This window comes from Trachurus japonicus, chromosome 16, assembly GCF_045865225.1.
Source record: "Trachurus japonicus isolate A0001 chromosome 16, Traja_1.0".
In the NCBI taxonomy this organism is placed as follows: domain Eukaryota; kingdom Metazoa; phylum Chordata; class Actinopteri; order Carangiformes; family Carangidae; genus Trachurus; species Trachurus japonicus.
In genome coordinates, this window is record NC_140922.1 from 2,801,366 (window position 1) to 2,813,487 (window position 12,122).

Sequence of the window (12,122 nt, forward strand, 5' to 3'; positions counted from 1 at the left end):
TCTGCTGAAAATAAAGGTTAATTTTGGTTATTCTGTGGTTGTAACACTAGAACCTCCAAGAATGCAGATAATAATGGTTGTACCTTTTATGCAAAAGATTAGTTTTGTTTTTTGTGTTTCACTTTGTATTTGTAACCATTTTGTTTATGACCTCATGTATTGAAAATAATAGTTACTTCAATCTCAAAAAGGTCATACCAGTAATTTCTCTATTGTTTGCCCTTTTAAAGTTGATACATACATGATACACCAGCTACACCTCATTAAAGTTGAATCTCCAAGTCACCGATGCCGAGTACAGTCTGACAGAGGTTGGGCTGGTGAGGAGGTGGGACATCAGTCAGATGTCACATAAGTAGTAGAAAAAAGCCAACAAGTTTCCCCTGATCTGTGTTGTCCTGGTCCAGCCCCTCAGTCTTAAAGGAGAATTCCAGTCATGTTTGACCCCTAAATCATTTTCCTGATGGTCACCCAGTGTTGGAGGAGCAAAAAACATGACTAAAATTGATGCAGGCAAACCAGAGTTACACTATGGCTAGATGGCGCTAGGGATAGCGACAACGCTAATCTATGGGGGCAATTCTTTCAACCACCACAAACACTCAGAAAACAATCAAATATCTATGGTAGGCCTACATGACTGGAATCCTTAGAGACACCACTGAACTCATATAGTGTACAGTATAAACAGTATAAACTTTGTGTTTTTGAATGTAATCACTCACCTCAGATAGCCGAACTCTGAAACATCCTGGAAAGACATTTGTAACCCCCGGTTACTAGACCGATTAAATAAATAGATAAAAATTACTAGACATATTCAATAAATAATAATTTTATTTAGGCTACTACTGGATTGATATTTAAGCTACATTAATTAAATTAATAAATAATTAATAGCCTAATAATAATTAATTTAGGCACAGTAACCATAACAACTGTCCCTGTATAAAAAGCCTGTGTGAGCCCGGAATTCTCACTCTAGCTGCACTTGAGGGACAACTAGAGACACAGAGACAGAGACGAGATCAACGAAATAATAATCGATAGAGAGAAAGAAAAAAAAAAGAGAAGAACAACACCAATCCTGGAGCAGTATCCATCCTGCTGCTAAAATTCAAAGAAGTACTTGGTGAGTGGAAATGTTAATTTGTCAGAAAGTAGACCAACTGTTAAAACTTTTTAGCTAACTGAAAAAACCCAGTAGCAGCAGTACCGAGAGGGACCTGTGTGCAGGGACATGGGCGCCGCCATTAGCCCAGCTGATCCATACCGGAAGTCACGACCGGAAGTTGCTCTTCTTCGTCTCTCTCTGGCCTGTCTAGCCTCTACCTGCTCTTTTTACTAAACTTAACCAACTCTTTTCTTCATTGCCTAACCCTAACCAAAGCACCCACCAACGACATTTCATTTATTTTTTCTCTCTCTCTCTCCTGGTCTGCTGTCAGCAGGAGCGGCGCTAGCCGTTAGCCGCTAGCCGTTAGCCGTTAGCAGCGTTTTTTAAATAACTCAATAACTTAATAAACGATCCATGCAAAAAAATATTGTATAGCTCAATCATGTTGTAACTAAGATATCCGCTGGAAAACAATATTTTATTATGGACCATTGAGTTACTGAGTTATTTTTTTTATCTACATAGAAATGATACACATGAAGAAGAGCAACTTCCGGTCGTGACTTCCGGTATGGATCTGGGCTAATGGCGGCGCCCATGTCCCTGCATACGGGTACTCTTGGCAGTACCTGCCGCCATAGCAACAGAGGTTGAACATTCCAAAGCAACAGTTAGGATGGGTGGCAGTTACTGGCCTTTTTGTATGGTGTGTTGTGGTGTTTCATTAATGTAATAGCCTACTGTATATATATATTTTTTCTGTTTGTTTGAAATATTAATAATATAAATAATATTATAATCACAAGGTAACATAATTTAGAGTTAGCGTTTTAATAATTATATGTCCTGGCTGTGTATTTTCAAGGCCAGGAGCTTGTGTGTGTGTGTGAGCCCGATCATCACCCCCCCTCATCATCATCCCATCCTCCTCATCATCATCCTCCTCATCATCATTCCCCCTCATCGTCATCCCCCTCATCATAAACCCCCTCATCGTTACCCTCATCCTCCTCATCACCCCCTTCTTTATCGACAACTTCCACTTCCTGATTCTTCAGTTCAGATGGTCGGACAATACAGTCTGAACTGAAGTGGCGAGCCAAACCCCACTGAACCTGGACTGTCAGAGAAGTTGATTTTTTAAATTTTATTTGTGATATTATTATTATTTTTTGTGCTATTCATTAGCCTACTGTTACCGTTGTAACTATTTTTATTTATCTTTGTTTATTGTTTTGATTGAGAGAGGGATAAGTTAAGGAAACCACCTGTCAGTAAGATCCGCAATAAAATAGATTCAAAATACAGAATTAGAAATAAATTAGACAATTAAAATAATAACTAAATTAGCACCAAACTAAGAATTAGACATCAAATTATACTTACCTGACAGGTGGATTTGTAAGGGAAAAGAGGGAATAGTTTGTGTATTTCGATTTTGTCGTATGTGTTATTGTTGTTGTTATATGTGATTCTGAAAGAAAGAGATAAGAGAAAGAAAAAGAAAGAAAAGAAGAAGAGAATCGATTCACATTGGAATAAATTTGATTATTTACTTTTTTTAAACATATGACAGTGACCTCTTGTTGTTTTCTTTTCTACTCACACCCATTTCTCCAGAGCGAATCTAATCTTCTGAGTACTGGCCCACATCTAAGTTTTCATTTTATTTACTTTACATTAATAACTGGTTCTTCCTTTTACCAGGTGTTACACATTACTATCCGATCACAGAGCGCCTGCTCTCCCCGCCACAGAAACAAACACTTTTTCCTTGTTGTGATGATTTCTTTACTAAAATAAACGGTCGAGCAGTGCAGTGGTAATGTCCAAAATATCTCGGACTGTCTCCTTTAATCCTAACCCTGCACATTTACACACTCACACCTTCAAGCAGCAACAGCATTTCCAGCTGTCCCGGGGCTTTTTCTCTCTTTATTTATCTATTCAGTATTATTTCTTTTACAAATCTAGGATTCTGAACTCTTACTGATGCTGTTTGTGATTTAATACTTAGTTTATATTGTTTTATCTCTTTCAGTTTGTGTTGCCAATAACCATCAGAAGAGGTTCTCCTCTCTTGCCGTGTTGATATGGCTCCTTCTCCCATTTCTTCTGTCTTACGCGTCCCCCTGACGGTGACTCTCATGCTGGCTGGAGTCATAATCCTGATTTTAATGTACTACACATCAGCTCCATTTCCCAAATGTTATCCTCTTCCGGCTAATTATGGCGGCCCAAAAACACTGCGGTGAAACAAGTTAAACAACAGACGGAAAAAACTGTCTTGCTGCTGTGGTTCTGGCCTGAAAACAAACATTTTGATTTCCAAGACTGCAAGAAGCTTTTCAACATTGTTAGCTGCCTCCTCATAGACGACAGGTCTTTATACTCCAGGGCTGAGGTATAAGGGTAAAAGGGGGTAATCGGGAAATCCCGATAACTGAATAACTCTTGATAGGAAGGTCGTAGAGACTTGGGAGTGGTCTTAAATTGTTCCTGGTAGTCGATATAGTGGGGGTAGACACCAATTAGAAGTAGGGTTAGGTTAGGTTAGGGGGTTTTCGCGATCCACGAGGTTATAACTGTTAGGGGGTTAGGGTTCTGTAAGAACTGGCCTGGATTGATAGATTTCAGCTTTGCATTTGTTTTCAGGGTTATAGACAGATACTCCCCAGTCTGTTTTGCTTCTAAAGCCTCACTATATTTCTCACCTGGACTCTCTTTGAATGACCGGATCACTCTGATTGAGCGTTTCAGCAGATGCTCTGCTCTGAGGAGAGTTACAGAATACTTAGAATAGAATAGTTATAGAGACTGAAGCTCCTGTGACAGGAGACTTAGTTCATGGAGAGTGTCGTACATAAGCCTGAGGTCACAAATTAATTCTGGACTTTGAACACGGTCTAATAAACCTCTGTACATCTGCCTCTCTTTGGTGGACCTCATCTCATCACTGCCAGCATTTTTAAAGTGCTGCACAAGAGCTCTCAGGGATGTCCAAACAGCACGAACAGTCTGAAAGCTACTGGCCACCCAGCATACATCCAAGATTCTGCAAATGCGAAGAGGTTGTGAGCCTACTTCAGCTGCTGCATTTACAAGTTCACGTTCATTTTTGTTTGACGCACTATACAGAGAGTATAACTTCTGGATAAAAGTTTTAAAGTGATTGACAGAGTTTACCTCATCAACTGCATCTGACACGGCAAGTTCAAGTCTATGGTTCATACAGTGCCATACAAAAAGCTTTGGGAATCTCTGAGTCAGCCTGGTTGCTACTCCTGACTTCTTTCCTAGCATGACACTGGCTCCATCAGATACAAATGTTACCCAGTTTTCATGAAGCCACTCTTCTGTAAAGCCAGCATTAGTTAAGCAGGTGAGTAACGCCTGTTCTATGCCATCTGCTCTCTGATTTTCCAGTTCAACAAGTTCCAGGAATATGAACTCAGGGCTTTCTTCTTGAATTGATGCTTTAATAGAAACTGACATGACAGCTTTGTGACTTAAAGAAGATGCCTCGTCAATTAGGACAGCTAACTTACTGGATGATGCTATAATGCTACTGACGATTTTGCTCTGCATCTCACTCGCAACATGTTGTATTATTTGTGTTGCACTGTAACGTGAATGAAGTATTGAGCCCATTTTTACACCATTCAGTTCTTGTAGCTCAATGAGGCTCTCATGGTCAGAAAAGGGCCGGTTCTTTTTGGCCAGATGGTAGGCTGTTCGAAACACAGCTTCAGTTTCCTTCATGTAGGACTCAGTCATAGTCTCCATTGCATTCTCAATGGCAGCTTCTTTCCGTTGCTCTGCCACCTTCACAGCCTGAGTGTGGGCCTTGGACAACGCATGTTTCCTCACCTTATTTCTCAAGACTGACAGACTTGTTGTTCTACTTCCCTGGCCAGACACTTGAATTTCAAAGTTCATCCATTCTCGTGAGAGTGATACACCTTGCTCCTTTTTTATCCCAATGGAGTTCACACGGCTACAGACCAGACATCCTGTGAAGTATAAACAAACAATGTAACTGTACGTGTGCATGGTCCTTTCACACACCTACACAAAGAAGTTTGCTACCCAAACTAGCAATCTACCTAAACTTACCCAATTTTTTTGTTTTTGGATCCCAGCCAGGGGTTCTTGGATTTGAAGTCTTCTGTTTGTTTAGCACTACACAGGTCTGGCCAGTCATTATTGATGTCTATAGAAAAAACAACAACATTACAAACAAAAATTATGCATCTCTCACACACACACACACACACACACACACGCACACCTACCTACACACACACACACACACACACACACACACACACACACACACACACAGTTAACCTAATGTGGTTACAGCTCCTCCATATCAGTGCTTATAGAAAGATGATCATGTGTCTGTCTGATCAGCTCTGTCTTGACCTTAAGATCGTGGGTTTGATTCCCATGTTGACAGAGATGGCAAAACCGGCAGTAGCCCCGTGGCCCATTCAAAATTTCCCCAGAGGAAATTTTCTAGTTATTATTACTATAATAATCACATCATGAATTTTTCTAATCATAGAAAACATGTAACCCATAACAAAATCACTTTTTATGTTTTACCATTAGCTTGAAAATCTTGTAAATTACTGTTCCTCATTACCAAAATCTAGTGGCGTCATTTTAAATGTCCATCCTTGTAGTCATAAAACTAAAAGGACACCTGAACATGACACACCCGGTATAAAGCAAAATGACAGAGGAAGTTTGTTGTTTACATGAGTGTGGAGAAATCTGGACCACATCGTGTTCTCCAACTAGAGGCCATTGCAATACAGTTCCCTGTCATTACTGCTGTGATTGTTCATCAATATATTTTTATATATATATATTTACACCTGTTGGTTTCATTTGTTTAATTAAATACCTACATTTCCAGGTTTGGGTAAGTTTGTGTTTTTTGGACGAGTAAGACACAATAATTACAAACACATACCTGTCCAATCCATCACAGAGCTGCTCTGATTGGCTGTCTGCAGCTCACCTCGTCTTCTGGGTCTTTGTCCACACTGGGGACAGGAGAGGGGTCCTGAAGAACCAGACTGGTCCCAGTCTGAGGTCAAGCACTGTCTGCAGAACCAGTGTCCACAGCCGGTGGAGACTGGATCCTTCAGGACGTCCTGACAGAGACCACAGCAGGACAGCTGCTGGTCCAAGACCACAGCAGGACAGCTGCTGGTCCACAGAGACACCACTCCTCTTCCTCTTTCTGTGAAGACATGGACACATTTCTGTTTAAACTAGAGTCACCTCCTCCAGGCCGTTTCCTCCTCCTCTCAGACTAGACCAGGTGATCTGATCCCTGTTAATCCAGAGTCTTAGAGAATATTCATAGTTTCTCTGACATCTTCTCGTGTTTACTTTGTTTTGACTTTGATCTTTAGTGACAAAAGTCTAATCACTTAGTTCTTGAGTCCAGGTGAACAGTTGTGACAAATTTGAACACGTTCCCCTTGTTTCAGAGATTTTTCAGATTAAATTAGGATGAATTGTGGGGCGGTGTTTAGCTCAGTTGGTAGAGCACCCGCCCCATGTGTTGAGGCTACAGTCCTCACTGCAGGCAGCCCCGGTTCAAATCCCGTGTCGAGCGGCCCTATCCTGCGTGTCATTCCCCCCCTCTCTGCCTCCCATTTCCTGTCACTCTCTGAACTGTCCTATCCATTAAAGGCATAAAAGCCCCCAAAATATACTTTAAAAAATAAGAAAAAATTAGGATGAATTGATAAAATATTGGTAAATAAAGGTCAAAGGTAATAACTAATGACTTTACACAACAAGACAAAATGTGACACAAGTGGTTCATGTTTTCAGTGACTGTGGACAATCAGGACGTGACCTAAGAACTAGTTTGAGTGGAGGAGGCGGAGATTCTAGTTTTGAATATTGCTCAACCCTAGTTTCTATTTTCCAACAATGAGGAAACATTTACATGTGGATCGAATGTCTTTTTCCAAATGACTTTCTTCGTGTCTGTCCACTCTGTCCCTGATGAACATTTAGAGGAGCTCTTTATGCTTCATAGTGAGACCAGGTGGACTTCAGATCAAAGCACCAAACATAAACGGCAGCATGTATGATATAGGCTGAATTCCAGTTCCTCTCTCAACCCTCAATTTTAACCCTCAATTCTAAAAAATGTGTGCTCCAGCTAGTGCTAGTCCCGATTCTCAGAAATATTAAGTTGAGGGGCAAGTTTAAGGGCTGTATTCCTCAGTATTGAGATTCTCCAACACCACCCTTGGGAGCAAGGGCTACCCAGAATGCAGTATTTTCTTTGTTATAGAGATATAATATTACAAAAACCATTGCATTATCTTAGTTGGGGCGGCAGTGGCTCAGGTGGTAGAGTCAACGATCAGAGGGTTTGAATCCCGCTCTGTCCCGGTTGCTGCCGTAGTGTCCTTGGGCAAGACACCTTACCCACCTTGCTCCTGATGGGTCGTGGTTAGCGCTTTGCATGGCAGCTTCCGCCATCAGTGTGTGAATGTGTGTGTGAATGCGATGTAGTTAAAGCACTTTGGGTATCGTTGCAGTAAAGCGCTAGACCATTTAGTTTAGGCCCATTTTATGGATTATTTACCTCATTGATGCATAACATCTTTTTAAATTTTACGATCTTTTGTCAATAGGCGGCCGGTGCGGACGAGCCATGTTAGGAAATGGTCATTTTTCTCGGTGGTAATGTAGTTGTTAAAGGGATAGTTCACCCAAAATTCTAATTTCACTCATTATCTACTCACCCTCATGTCAATTAACTCATTGAGTGCCGCGCTCCTTTCCAAAGTTTTAGTCAAGTGTACCGGCAATTTAGACCATTTTTGACGATTTTTGTAGAGCCACAGTGTATTCTATATTATTGCCACCAACACATACTGTGGCTCATTTGAAAGGTGAAACTTTCTGCTTCAAATGGCTTTTTTCTAGAAAAGGAGATAGAGCGTCTTTTATGAAAGGTGCTCAGTTTGTGCCTGTCGCTCTTCTGACACTCGCATTTCTTCAAACACAAACTGTAATTTCAACGTTGATTTCCGGTTGAAACCAGGTTGATATAAGGTTTGAACGTTTTTCAACCTCTTTTCAACCGTCTAAAAAGCGGTTACAACATCAACGTGGCGCAAAACACATATTTGTTTAATTTTGGTTGATAATCATTTCCGTTGTAGCTCTCAAAAGAGATTGTATTGATTAGATTGACGTTTTTTCTCTAAATGAGGGAGGCGAAATTACGTCTAAACAAAACGTAATTTCAACGCATTTAATGTTTCATAAATTATCATAAATATGGACATATATGAGCTTTGCGCTGTTAATAGAAAGCTTCCAGTACATCGCAATGGTGATATTTTAATGAATTTACGTAAAATTAGAGGATGCCGTGTACTGCTGTAACGCGGATGCGCAAACACTTATGGTGCAGACACACCAACTCCGGCAACGGACGTCAAGTCAACGGATCCCATTCATTGTCTATGCAGAGCTGCAGCTCCGGCCGCGCGGTGCGTCATGGATCCGACACGTCCAGTTGACGGTCCAGTCGCCGTATGTGAATTTCCATAATCACGACTCCACTTCTACTTTATGCAAATTGGGTTCCGTCTGACGGATGCAGCCGGCTCCAGAAACTCCGTTCAAACTATCAAACTAGGCCGTGTTGATCAAATATGAATCAAGATTCTGTTACTGCACTACACATTTCCCGCCTCAAATGTTTTCAGAAACATACTTTAGTGTGTTGTTTAACTGTAAAATGAGATTGTTTGTGACCCGGCCGCCATGTTGGAAACGGCAGAACGAAACTCATGCTCCGCACCACGTCACACAGACCCGCCCACTCCCCGGTGCGGTCGGCGATTAGCTGCGTCGGGATCCGTCGCCGCCGGAGTTGGTGTGTCTGCACCATTAGGCTGAGGACTGAGGACTACCTTGACCATAACCGGCTGCTGCACTGAGTGAGCAGGAGTGCACAGTCACATCTAGAGCACTCATTATCCGGATTTGGTAATCTTGAAAATTTGGATTTGGATCAGACTGATCCAATCCAACTTTGCTTTGAACAACTGGGATAAAAGTAAAACAGATTACGTGATCCTGGATAGCAAAAAAGGGGATTTCAAAATCCGGATAATTTTTATCCAGATTACACCTTTTGAACAACTGGGCCCTGGTGCATGGAAATTAACAGAAGACATCCAAACTAAGTTTCTGTTACCAGCGGATCATTTCACAGTAAACACACATGCACAATCCGACGGAAAGGTGCCGCATTGCCTGCTCCCTCCTCATCAAAGTGAAAGTGAAACTTAAAGCAGAAGTAAGCGATCCGGTCGTTTTCGCTAATGCTGCGTTCCAGGCAGGCTTTTGAAATCGTAAATTACAGCTTCAAGTCACAACTTACGACTTTGTAGCGTTCCAGGCAACCCACTCATGTTTTTCCGACCTGTTTTACCGGTGAAAGTCACTATAACGGCCACTCCTAACTTCCGACCTGTGAACTCGTACCAGATCAAACTGATACAACTTCACAGGTCGGAAAAACACGAGTTACGAGTTTCCATGAACGCATCATAACAGTCCTCGTCCCTACGTCGCCACATTCACGGCGTCCCTTGGCTGCACACACAGCCCTCATTCTTCTCTCTCTTCATTGGATAAAAACTGTAGGATACGATAAATGTTTTCTCCTCGGCGCAGAGCAGAGTGACTGACAGACCCGTGTTTCGGTCCAAACACTCTATGTAAGTGATTGCTGTCGGAAGATAGAACTATTTAAGACTTATATTAACACAAATATATCACTTACTTCTGCTTTAAGTGAGAGCCGGGTTCCTACCATGCTCCTCAAAGCTGCTTAGTGCCAGTGAAGGCGATACAGACCCCCTCAGGCCATGACAGAGGTGTCATTCAACCTGTTGTAAGTCGATGTACCATCACAAAAGTTATGAAAATATTATATGAAGGTTGAAAAGTTCCTTAGTGTTGGTTTAAGGCGTGTGTTTATAATGTTGGTTCGCTATTGCATGTAATTCCACAATTGGACTGTCGACGTAGTCTTCTAAATTTAATATTCAGGCCATTTTACATCTAAAATACACAGCTGAAAGCGAGGGGGCTGCAAGCTAGGGAGGGACTGAATGAGGGATTGTGATGATAATGACGATGATGAAATGGCCCAAAACTTTGTTGTTTGTCCTACTACAACAACATATAGAGAAAGTATGACCAGTGGGAAAAGGGCACACCCTACTGAAATGGGCTACTGTATGCAAGTAAAAGTAAAGTGGAAAAACAAAAACAACAACAAAAAAGGGCCTTCAGGGAAACTGGTGTACTCTAAAGGTAATTTTTGCTAATAATAAAGTTTGTCTATATTACTGAGTGGTTGCACAGTGAAATCCTTGCATCTCATAATTTCTATACTCTTTCCCTAATATTTTAGATGCTGTCATGAGGTTGAATCCCAGCCCCACAGGCAAATGTCAACAGCGCCATGGCAGACCACCTGAAACAGGCTCCAGGGAGGACTAGTGGTGGTGGTTTGGATTCAGCCCTGCATTCCACAACCTTTGTTCTAAACAATTTTATTTAGAGAAGATTTTTTTTTTATTGTTTGCAGGGTTGGGGAGTAATGGAATAGTTAAATATTTAAAATACAGAATTTTAAATAGAAAATGAGTAACTGTATTGTGTAACAATTTAAATTTGTGTTTCCTGACACTGTTACTGCGTGACTTTAATGTGTTATTTGCTCAAGAAGACTTTTTCTGTATATTTTGTGACTCTTTTTTCCCTCAAATATTGCTACTTTTTTCTAGAAAAATCCCCCATGTCTGATTGTTAGTGTTGTACTGTATTGTCATATTTCATAAATGTGTCTGTATTTAACACTGTTGACTTTCAATATTTGAATAAATTCAAGTTCATTGTAGCCTTTGTCCTTACTGTAAACTGTTGACAAAGTAGATAGGCTGGTGGTTGAATTGGTATCCTATAGTCAGCAACTATATATTACAGTGAGCATTTTTACGTTTAAAACTTCAAAACTCGTTCAAAATTGGTTGAAAAGTGAAAGTTTTTTTACCGGCTATATGTAGACGTTTAATGAACGTTCATATTTAGACCATATTTAAACGTCTTGCAATAGGGGCTTTCAAATGAGAAATTTTGACAAAATTTACCAGTTATGATCCACCATAACAATATACTGTGTGTGCACACTAAATAAGGAGAAACATTTAAATATAGCATTTCCTGGTGAAATATGGTTTATACGTGAACGTTGAATAGACGTCCACAAATAGCCGTTGAAAAAACGTTCACTTTTGAACCAATTCTGAACGTCTTTTCAACGGTCGGCATAAACGTTTTTTAAACGTCTTTTCAACCAAAAAATGTTTGCTGGGAATCATTAAGACAGAACTCACCTGAGTAAAAACTTCAGCTTCAGTTCTCCGTCTGTGCAGAGCAGTAGAGCTCCTCCTCCTGAAAATCACATGACTCTCAGGGTGTGTCTGTAGGATACACAGCGTCTTAAAGGGATAGTTCACCCAAAATTCAAATTTCACTCATCTACTCACCCTCATGTCAACTAAGAGCTGTGAGAATCCTCCGTTCCTTCTCTGAGTTGGGGTGGGGGGTGGGTCCACGCAGCAGCATTTGTCCATATAATGGTTGTCAATGGATACCAACTTTCTTCGTAACAAAAAGACACACCAAAAAACATCCAAATACCTCCATACTGCTCGTCTGTAATGTCCCTCTTGTATTGAAGCCCCGACATGAGAAATGGTTCTGAAAAAAACTAAATAAGTCTATATTTCAAGCTTGTTTGTAGCGGAAGCTCCCAGTGTCTCAGTTCACTGCTCTTCCTGTGTCTTTGCACTGACCGGCGGAACAATTTCTCATGTCAGGGCTTCAATACCAGAGGGACATTACAGACGAGCAATATGGAGGTATTTGG